The following is an 11,710-nucleotide window of genomic DNA, read 5'->3' as shown; positions in this document are numbered from 1 at the left end:
TGATAGTTTGACTTCTTCTTTTCCTATTTGGATTCTTTGGATGTCTTTCTCTTGTCTTATTGCTCTGGCTAGGACTTCCAGTAGTATATTGAAAAGCAGTGGAGAGAGTGGACATCCTTGTCTTGTTCCAGATCTTAATGGAATTGCTTTCAGCTTTTCACCATTGAGAATGATACTGGCTGTTGGCTTGTCATAGATGGCCTTTATGATGTTGAGGTATGTTCCTTGTATCCCAAGAATTTCAAGGGCTTTTATCATGAATGGGTGTTGCACTTTGTCGAAAGCTTTCTCAGCATCTATTGATATTATCATATGGTTTTTATATTTCTTTTTGTTGATGTGTTGGATAACATTGATTGATTTTCGGATGTTAAACCATCCTTGTGTCCCTGGAAAGAATCCTACTTGGTCGTGGTGAATTATCTTATGGATACATTGTTGGATTCTTTAACTTTCATTCTTTGCTATTTCTGAACACCTTTGCTTTCTTGTAACATTTGAATTAAAATGGTAAAATTCATATGACACATATATTGTCTTATGTTAATAAGATGAATAATGTAAAAGATTATATTATGTGTCTTTTGATTATGTTTCAATATATAAACACAATAGCATAAAAACATCGTTAAAAAAACCTTAAATATGACAAAAAGGAGAGGTCTGGTAAAGAGTAATTATGATCTTGGGGCCTTCCTGATGGCACAGTGGTTGAGCACTGGGCTGTGAAGCTGCCCACTGCCTCTGCAGCGCCGGTTCAATTCCTGGCCTCCGGCTGAGGGTCCCACATGGCGCGCAGACCTCTCCTGCCGCATCCGCTGCTCCCCTCAGCAGTGTACTTCGTCAGTCTGCCTGTTAGTCTCCCCGCTCTGGCTCTGGTGAATTCCCTCACCCTCCCGCACTTCTGACTATACCCAGTGCTTGTGTAAATAAATAAATAAATCTTTAAAAAAAAAGAGTAATTATGATCTTGCTTTATATAATTTCCATTCATGTGAGGAAATTAAAGAATTATCCTTGCCTGGTGTAGGTTTATCCTTGCCTGATGTAGGTTCAATTCTTAAGAGGTTTTTTTTTTTTTTTTTTTTTTTTCCATTTACTCCATGTTGTTGTTTTAAATAAAGCAATAAAGACTCTGTTATCTTAATGATTCTTGTGTTAACATCTGTAAATTTGTCCCACTGTTTAATAAAAACAGAAACTTTTCCTTGCTTTTAAGATCAATCTATTTTGATGACTTTTTGATATTGTGTTCTTCAAATTGAGGTCCTAAATTCAGAATTATAAAACTCTAAGGATGTCTCTTCACCCTAAAATATTTTGGGGTTTTCTTGGATAGCCATTGAGCCAACACAGATGTGCTCTTTTACCTTATAAGAAGAAAAGACAATAAAAATAATTAGATTTGTCTGACATCCTCCAGATTTGATGTAACTCAATCTTAATGTGAGAGCTTATTGTATTTACCAAATTCAGTTTTAGTTTGTCATCCTTCTTATGGAATTCAATGACATTCTCTTCTACTAAGGTGTGGGGGTAAAATGTTAATAGATGCAATTATAAGACATGTTCATAGATATTGATTTGTTTCTTACTGGTTTATAATCAGTATATTTATTTATAATTAGTATATTTATATGTTTTTATAATGGCAAAAAATTTAAGCAGTATAATGTGAAATTTTTGCTGATGGCACATCATTATTTCACAGAAAAAAATCGTATTTTTTCTACTTTTCAAATTTTTATGTATTTATTTATTTATTTAAATTTATTTATTTATTTTTAAAGATTTTTTTTTTTAACACAAGAGCTGGGGTACAGGCCAGAGTTGTGGGGGTGGGGTAAGAGGATTCACCAGAGACAGAGCAGGAACAGAACAGGCAGAAGGACTGAAATACACTGCTGAGAGGAGCAGTGGGCGGGACAGGAGAGGTCTGCTACGCCATCTGGGAATCTCCCTGGCCGGCTGGGAATCAAACCCATGCTGCAGAGGCTGCAGACAGCTTCACAGCCTGCACTCAACCCGCTGTGCCACTGGGGGAGGCCCTAAGCTATTTATGTATGTATGTATGTATGTATGTATGTACGTCTGTATGTATGTATGTTTGTTTGTTTGTTTTTAAAGATTTATTTTTTTATGCATACAAGAGCTGGGATACAGGCCAGAGATGCAAGAGAGGACTCACCTGAGACAGAGTGGGGAGCAGAACAGGCAGACTGACTGAAATACACTGCTGAGGAGAGAGGTGGGCAAGACAGGAGAGGTCTGCTGCACCATGTGAGTTGCTCCCTAGCCAGGGATTGAACTCATGCTGCAGTAGCTGCGGATAGCTTCATGGTGCTGATGCTTAACTCCTTGCACCACCAGGGAGGCCCTATTTTTTCTTTTTGCTTAATGCTTTTTGAGAGATCAGAGAAGATATCTTTATGCTTACAGAACCCACTACACTATTTTCTGCTTAACTTTAGGTGTATTTGGTTATAATAGTGCTCAGATGCTTGAAAAGTGTACTTATGAAATGGTGTTGGGGTAATCCCAGGAGAAAGGGAACACCTGATTATTAGGTCTTCACCCAACTGCTTAAGAATGCAAGACATGATCTAAAAACAGATGCACAAAGAAACAATACTAATTTACAAAAGAAGTGAGAAAAGTGACAGAGGAAGAAAGAGAATTTATATGCTGGCTCACGTGTCCTACCCCAGATGTGTCTGCTGATCAGAGACCAAGGTCCAAGCCGAAACTGCACGTGGTGAGTTGGTGGCGTCTCCACAGGCACTCCTCCTTGGGAGTAATTAAACTGCTCACCCAGTTTTATCTGCCACAGTGCCAGCCCCTCCCATATGTCCCATCAACCCCTGCTCAGGATATCAGGGAGTGGAGTCCAGGAAGTTCCACCTTCTACCATCGAGTTGGCTATAAGTGTCATTCAATGGCTCCTCACTGTTCTTACACATGCAATAGTTAACAAAGTGTCAGGTGGTACCCCTTGTGGCTTTGTAATACACAAAGGTCTCAAGGTAAGATCATTATTTCACATGGCCTTGGAGAGGGGAAGGAGGATTCCATTTTATAGACTTGTCCCCATGTTGGGGTTTCTCCAAAGGAACTTCCTGTGCAAGAACAGATGCCCTAGAGGATTGAGCAATACTAATTACATCACCTTGAACATGGATGTCTCCTTTGCTTTTGTTTTCCTTGTTAGGTCACTGCATTAAAAACTGTCCTTTACAGTGGTGATCATAACAAACAAAATTGTCTAGAAGTTACCTTCTGGTGAAAATCGTACCCCTAGCTCACCAGCAATGACATCGGAAAGTCCAGTCACTTTAGGTTATTTTTACTGACCAAGCAAGACATCTTTGGTGCACAGGCTAACACCTCATGTAGCATTGGGATTAATGTTTCAGGTGTTGTCAAGGGGTTCCTATACAAAAATCAAGAAAAAGAATTCCTTATTCAAGGTGGAACAAACTTACCAGTAGAATTTTTCTTCCCAACTTGCCTATTTATGGGCCCAATTAAGGAGTGTTTTAGTGCTAGTTTTGTTCTACCTAATTGTGACTAGTAGTAACTATATTGTTAGTTAGGTCTTAAAAGCTGTTGCACAACCATATTCCTATTGGTTCAAACATCTTCCAAAGGAGACTTTGGAAGTCTCTACATATGGGATCCATGAGAATAGAACTGAAACCAAAATGGTGGTGAGGACCTGAAAACCCAATACTTTCATATCCTTTTATAGTCTCATTTATCATCTTAGAAAGAGGGACAACCAAAATCAGGGTAATTTCCACTTACAGTAGCATTTGCCTAAGCAACAACAAAACTATTTGTGAGTCATAACAATGGCTCTAAAGAGTTAAGGCTGATGAATTTTGAATGAGCCTCATATTTCAGACCCTTACTGGACATAATTGAAGATGTTCCTAATGAACAACAATAAGACTTGCTTCAACCCACTGTGTGGCCTATGGCCTAAATCTGTCCTATCTAGAGTCCCTGTCTTCAATGCTAAATTAGGCTGACCACCAAGAATTCCACTTCTAGAATTTACTATGCCCTGAGCTTTTCCCCATAGAGAACTACTTAGTGAATTTTTCCACTGAAGTGTGATTTCTGGACTGACAAGTTTATGTACTTGGTTTTGTACTTTTCTTTTTTGTTTTTGACCCAACAATAACACATATAGTTTCTAAATCTAAAAGACTGGTTTGGATGCAGATTATGGTTTTATTATGAAAGTGATTTTTTTTTTTTTAAAAGAGGTTAACCTTTGGACAATTAAGATTAAAATTCACCAAAGCCTACGTACCTGGGTAGTTGTAAGTGGAAAGTTTCATTTTGACTTATCCAAATATGATTTGAACTTTTTGCTTAGCTTTGTCATCCAAGGCCAGATCCCCTTAGCTATATTATGAAGTAATAAAAGTGCTGTGCAGTTCCTTAAATGTCACTTATTTTTTATGTCACACTTACTAACTTTGCCATATTTATTTAGAATTTTTTCTTTAAATTGAGTCATTTTTCCTTAGTTTAACCAATTTAAGAAAACAAGTATTAAGTATTACTATAGAGAGCGGTATACAACATAAACACAAGTTAAAAATAAAAATATAAGGCCTCCCTGGTGGCACAGCAGTTGAGCGCTGGGTTGCAAAGCTGCCTGAAGCCTCTGCAGCGCTGGTTCGATCCCCGGCCGCCGGGTGAGGGTCCCACATGGCGCGCAGACCTCTCCTGCTGCCCACTGCTCCCCTCAGCAGTGTACTTCATCAGTCTGCCTGCTCTGCTCTCCACTCTGACTCTGGTGAATTCTCTCACCCTCCCGCGCTTCTGACTGTACCCAGTGCTTGTATAAATAAAATAAAATAAATAAATCTTTAAAAAATAAATAAATAAAAACAAAAGTAGTTTTTAATGAAGATTTACCGTTTTGTACCAATTGTGACATGCCTATCACAATTTGTGGAAAACATAATTTGTGTTGTGACCTCATAGGCAAGGCCTTTGGAGTTCTTTTTTAAAAAATGTATTTATTTATATATATTTTACATCATTGTTCATTTTTAAATAATCTTTGCTCTTTTTTTATTTCCCCCCTACCTCAGGTGTATTCCCCATAGATTTTCCTCCACCAATTCACCCGTGAATCAGGTCAACCTACTGACAACACCCACACCCACAACACCCTAAGACAGGAAGTCAGTCTGTGCCGAGTTTCCAACTCTTCAACACTTCCTCCATCATCCTAAGATGTCTTTCTTCACTAGGGTTTGCCTTTTATACCTTAACTAATTTTAATTCTTCTAGCTTATCCCTTTCTTCTTGCTATGTGTCTACATTACACTTGACTTTAGAATTTAGTTTCCCAACTTCAACCTTTTATTCTAAGTATATTCCTTGTTACTGTTGGGATCTATGGTTGCAAATAACAGAAACCCAATTCTGCAAACTTAAAATGAGATTTACTAGAAAGATTCGGGAGCTTGCAGAATCCAAGGTGAAGCAGAGAAAAAATAGATTCTATAAAGGGTGAAAACTGGACACCTCTAAGGAGACAAGAGCATAACATTAGTGGGAATTCTTTTTAGGAAATGCTAACTGAATTCACCCTTTAATTCTGGTAGTTTACAGTCTCTTGGTAGTTTACAGTTAGAATCAAGGCAGATCTGTCATAGATTTCTGGAGAACCATGCTCAATTCTATTTTTATTGGAGGGTGGGGAGATTACAGAGTTCTAGCCTCACTACTTAAGAGATTGAGCCACTGTGTAGAACACCTTTCATTTCTCTTAGCCTCAGTTTTCTCATCTTTTAAATGGGACACATCATGGGATTTGCAGAAAATAGTTATGAAAAACAAAATTTGCTGTTAGTCTGGTATAAAGCAAAGCCACTGGGGTCACAGAGTTCTACATGGATTCAAATTCTGGTTCATATGTGCTGTGTGTCTTTGTGTAATGTATTGTATTTCAGTTTCTTCCTAAAGTGGTAAAATAATATTCACCTTATTGCAATTAACCTCATATTTACCACATAACAAATGCAAAATAATGCAAGCCATACAAGAAAAAGAGGCAATAGCTCTGATAGTTACTGTGACGTTATCGTTATCAATCATTTCTTCTTGAGGGTGGGTAGTGAAACCATACTTCTGTCCACAAATAATTAAGGAGAACAGTTATAAAAAATTTCTGTGTTACAGTAAACTTTTCACATAAGGGAAAGGAAGCCCTTGGTATGAATGGTGGTGCTGGATCTCTGGGTAATCAACCAGGCTCATGTCTCTTCTGGAGTCTGAAGTGTTCTTGGCACATCTTTTATAAAAGTCAGCCTTGCTTTCTTCCTGTTGCAAATTGCATGCACATTTCTGCTCCCTGTGACCAGCCTCCATTTCTCCAGTCTTCTCCAGCTTCTCCCTCCCCCTCTCCTAATGAGAATGAGTTGATTTATAATTAAGGTCATATTTTATCTGCCAAGAAAAGCAGTGGCTGGTGTGGCTGGGGAGCGACAGCTCCTCTCAGCGTCCCTCTGGCAGATTACCCATGTGTTGAGGACCATGGGTTGTTGTTTTGGGCGAGAGATAGAAGAGGGGTTTTGATGGCTTGAAATTAACAATGGGATTTATAGCTTGTAAATAGTCCTTGTGGCAAGATTTTCCTTCTCTGTTCTAATCCCCTCTTCCAGTTCAGACCTCATTTATGACTTCCTTGCCAGGAGTATTATTCTCAGAATGGAAAAACAAGAGGCTTTTTAGCACGGCAAGCTCTTCCTGTTGAGAGGTCAGTAAGTGGCTTCCGTGTTTGATCTGGGATAGGGACAGCTTCATCACCCCACAGAAGTCTGCCTGCCCAGATGCCCCAAGATGTTGATCACTCATCTCTAGCTCTTTCTTTCTTTGGCTCAGAGCAAGAACGTTTCTGACCCCCTCTTATTATTTTTAATCTCTTTCTTAACAGAATGGGCCCTACAGAAAGACAGGCAGTTTTCCCAGACACCCTGGCTGTTATGGTGATGGAGGAGCTGGTTTGGAAAAATGTGAACTTCCTCCAAACCGCTAAAGTCAATCTGGGCTATTAGAGAGGTACTGAGAAGCCTGGCTGACTTTGCCTGTTTTCAACTTGCACTTGTTTCTCTGGCTCAGACAAGTCTGCCATAAGAAATAAGCAAAAGCTGCCGGAGAGATGCCCTCTGGGAAAGGAAGTTTCCCATTAGAAGCAAAAGAAAGAACAATCCAAATGTCCAAACTGCTTTCTGGTCCATTGACTCTGAGACTCTTAGATGAGCCAGTGCTCAGGCGCACACTGAACCAACTTGGAGGCGAGGGATCCTGGGTTGGCTTTGTCTAACTCCTCAAGCTGCTGGGCAGTCAGTGGAATGACTCACCCCTAAACCAATGCCCCGAGGGTCAAGCATGGGAGACAAGCTGTCCCTGCCTACTTGTTATCGACAGGAATGTAAGACCCCCACCCCATCCCACCCCTGCCTCCTGCCCTCTCCCTCCCCCATATGAAACCAAAATGTTTTAGATTAACATCAGGGTTTTAAATGTGAACGGCATGTCAGCAAGCTCCCTAGACAACATTATTTAGTCTCCTAACCTTGGACGTTGTAGTGACTGCATATTGTACTAGCGCCTTCCTCAGAGTGACATTGACATCACTGTGCTCGAATAAGTTAATTTTCCCATCATGGACTGATTCATTGGGCAGAAACCACAAGTTCACATGCCAGTGCGTGGACTGAACTCTGTGACCCCGCCATTGCAAAACTCTAAGTGTATCATTGTATTTTCATGCAAACAAGCACTGGGAAGCACTTAAACTTTTATTTAGTTGGGTTTTTATTTTTATTTTTCATGGCAATGTGACATTTCTTGAAACTAACCTATGATTTGTTCTTGTTTAACATTCGCCTGTTGGAATTTGTCTATTACTGCCAATATTTATTGAATTCACTTATATATTGGACCATGTGAGGTGATTTCCATATGCTATGTGATTTGATTTTAGAGCATTGTATTGGGATAGGTGGTATGGTCCTCATTGAACCAAAGGAAAAATGAAAGTTCAGAGAGATTAGTTGACTGTCCGTCTTTATACACGAAGTAAAAAATATTGGTTATAAAAGACAAATTCCAGCAGGCCATGTATGAGTTGATCAAATGTGACTTCTAGTCTTCTTCCCTACACAAAGATTCCTCTTCACCTCCTTTCTGTAAATATCTCTGAGCAGGTTGTGCAGAAGACAGAGCACTGAGGCTTCCGATACCTGGACAGAACAGAGGTCATGCAGATTCTTTGGGGTCAGTTTTGCCAGTGGAGACTCAGGCTTCCACACACAGCAGGCTGATGACTCACCCTTTGTCATCTGCATCAAGTTTAAAAGAAAGAGATGGCCAGGCCTGCCCAGCACTGCAGAGTAACGAATGGGCTTTGGCAAATCTGAACCCACCCACCAGGCCTTCCACTGATTGTTTAAGCTCAGCCCAAACCAAATTTTGGTCTTTGAAGCCTGCAAACTTTTCTTCATTACTCATCCCTTCTGATTTTCAGCCAAATTTCCACCAACGAAGGGCCCAAGGCCCAGAAGAAAAGTGCCTTCTTATCCTTAGGGAGGAAGTATCCCGGAGCGCAGTGAAAACGCCTCTCAGGAGATCCCCCTGCTGGCTTTTCAGATCCACCAGCTTGAATCCTTGGGGAAACATCCAAAAATTCTAGGCTCTCCTCCAAATGGAAACTGAATCCCAAATCGTTGCAACCGTGTCCGCATGCATTTCAGACCACTCACTGTGAATTTGGTTGTACTATGGTGTGAAGTTTTGGACTGATGGCCCATCATAATACTTGGGTAAAATATGAGATTTCATGCTTTCGGATTACAGTTTCCACATAACGCCTATCTCCCAGATGCCCCTGCCTTTCGACAAGTCTTTGTAAAGACTGTTTCACAGAATCAGCAACATTAAATCACTGGCTCAGCTGCCTAAATCAATTAAGTACCTGTATGTCCAAAACCCAATTCAAAATGACTTTAAAAATAAAGAAGAATTATTGGCTCAGAAAGCTGAAAGTTCCAGAAATATTTGACATCAGATGAGGCTTGATCTAGATGAACAAAGAGGATCATTAAGGCCTTGTTTATCTACATTTCTTGGCTCTGTCCTTCAAGATATCAGTTTCAACCATAAGACCCACAGGGTGGCCTTCAGAAGTTGCGGGCTTCTCCCTGCTACAATTCCTGATGAAGGAGAGGTGTTTCATACCAACTGTCTAGGAAAAAAAGGAGGCTTCTCTTTAGAATTTCCCACGGAAACTCACACCCCACAGACTCACATTCTGAAAGCCCCTAGCCAATTTCTCTGCTTACCTTCTTTGTGTTAATTGTGTTTTGCAGCTGTCATCAGACCAAGTCCTATGGTCAAAGGGAGGATACTTAGTCGCTGGTTTCGGGCAATGAGGGATCTCACTGGAGCTGGAGTGGGCCAATCCTACTCTAACTTCTTGGACTAGAAGGGGGAAGGGAAAATGACCAGAAGAAATTCAGGTCATTGCTTCCTGAAAGAAAAGAGAGACATGAATACTGCAAAGGCAAATGACAAGTGTACAGATTCCCTCTTGCTGGCACTGTCTGGGTAGAAAAACAGAGAAGGGAAGAAAATTGCCCAAGGTCTTTGAAGTCATTCATTGCTTCCCACTGCTTTATGAATAAAGTCTCGACCACAACCTACTAGAACCGCACTGTGCCATCTGCCCTTCCAGCCACCCCTGAATGCCCCTCTCATAACCTCAGAACTCCAGCTGCACTGCCCTTCACTTTTCCTTGAACTCACAGCCTCCTGCCTGCCTGCTACCAATGTCTTTACATAGACTATTTTCTTTGTCTTCCCACCTCACCTCATGAACTCTTGCTCAAGTCTCACCCCCAGGCCTCATCTCCAAGGCCTCCTAACCAAAACAGCATCCTCAAAGGCATGCGTGTGCAGTCCCCTGTTCTCTTTTACGACGATAATTACATTTATGCCCCTACTCCGTGAGTTCATTCCCCCTTTAACTTCCAGTAAGTGCTAAGTGGGCCCCTCCCATGTGTCAGGCCCCAGTCTTGGTGCTGGGAATAGAGTCATGGACAAGATGGGTTTGGCGGAACTTGGAGCTAATCCCCACACTTCCTGGCTCTAACAGGGAAGCTGAAATTATAGGTACAATTTACACTGAACACACCAAAATATAAGACATGGAGAAACTTATGGAAGATGACATTTGCAATTCAACCCTCCGATGGGGATTCTGGCCTTTACCAGATCTAGAAATATTTTGTTCTGGGCTTGTGCACAAAGAGCATGTCCATAGGTCAAACTTCCTGTGTGGCAGAGGTACCCCTGGGCACTTTGGTCCTCTCGTCCCCTCCCTCTGCGCCAGTACTAGCTCATGCACCAAGCCTGCTCTCCTTATAGCTCCTGAATTCCTCCCCTTCTGTTCACCCCATGCCCCAGCATCAGCGGAAACCTCCCCAGCTCTCTGCTGTGAACTTGAAATGTGCTACGAGTGCTGGGGGAGCAGGACTTGGCCGTATTTCCCTCTGAATCCCCAGCCTCTGTGAAGGGCCTGCATGTTGTAAGTGCCCTGTAAACATGTGTGAACGAGGAAGTGGTTTCCCTGCCTCCATATGCTTCCCCATCTGGTCTCTTCTCCACGCCGACTCGACTCTGAGCGATCTTGTCCTAACTGAGGGGGCCACCTGTCGAAGGATTTGTTAATATCCACTTTACAGTGAGGAATTCAGGCTCCAGGAGGTGAGACTAAGGTCAGCTGGAAGGGTGCACTACTGGAGGATACCAGTGCCTCTACTGCCTTTTTCCACTTTCCACTTTGCCCGCTCGCAGGGGTCCTTAATTAGGGCCAGGGGCTCTAGGCCTGAGCTTCAGAAGGTCAGAGAGGACCTCGGATTCCAAGCAAAATGCAGGTCTGTGTGCACACGTCTCCAGAGGAGAGATCACAGCTGTCATCAGATCTTCAAAGCTATCCGGAACCAAAAACCATTAAGAGTAACAGGCCTGGGGATATTTTCTTTCTTTCTTTCTTTCTCTTTTGACTGACACAAATGCTGACACACCACTGCCCCGAACCAAATCATCTTACTCATGGGTTTCACACAGAGCTGAGGCCCCTCTTCCTGTGGCATCAGCCTCCAACCACCCCTGGCATCCACTGCCAGCCTAAACAGCGCCTGCTGCCGCTGTCACCTTCCTGAAGAAGCTGAATACTAGAAGGAATTGAGGATACAATGAAATCAATTTCCAGACAAGATAAATACAGACAGTAATCTAATCCTGACGTGAAGAATAAGGCTACTGTTGGAATCTCCATGCTAAAAAATTTACTGAAGTACAGGGGCACGCCCAGTTGGAATTCTGGTTTTCACAGTCTCTTTGCTTGTCAAACTTAATATCAAGAAAAATAAGCTAATTTGATTTGGCAAAGACTCACGCAATATGGAACTGATATCTGTGGTAGCGACCTTTGATGTTTTGTATAAACAGTGTTTTCCCTGCTGTGGAAGCGAGAGTTGAATAATAAACAGCGTCTTCCTTTCTCTACTCACTGCCTGCCCCCAGTACCAGTGCACTCGGGGGCGGGGGGGGGGGGAGAGAGAGAGAGGCAGACAGAAAGAGAGAGGACATAGGAAAATAAATCTTTTCCGTGGCTTCC

This window comes from Talpa occidentalis, unplaced genomic scaffold, assembly GCF_014898055.3.
Source record: "Talpa occidentalis isolate TD23 unplaced genomic scaffold, MPIMG_talOcc4v2.1 talOcc4.9, whole genome shotgun sequence".
In the NCBI taxonomy this organism is placed as follows: Eukaryota; Metazoa; Chordata; class Mammalia; order Eulipotyphla; family Talpidae; genus Talpa; species Talpa occidentalis.
The sequence above is the reverse complement of the archived record's forward strand: the minus strand, read 5'-3'. Positions refer to the sequence as shown.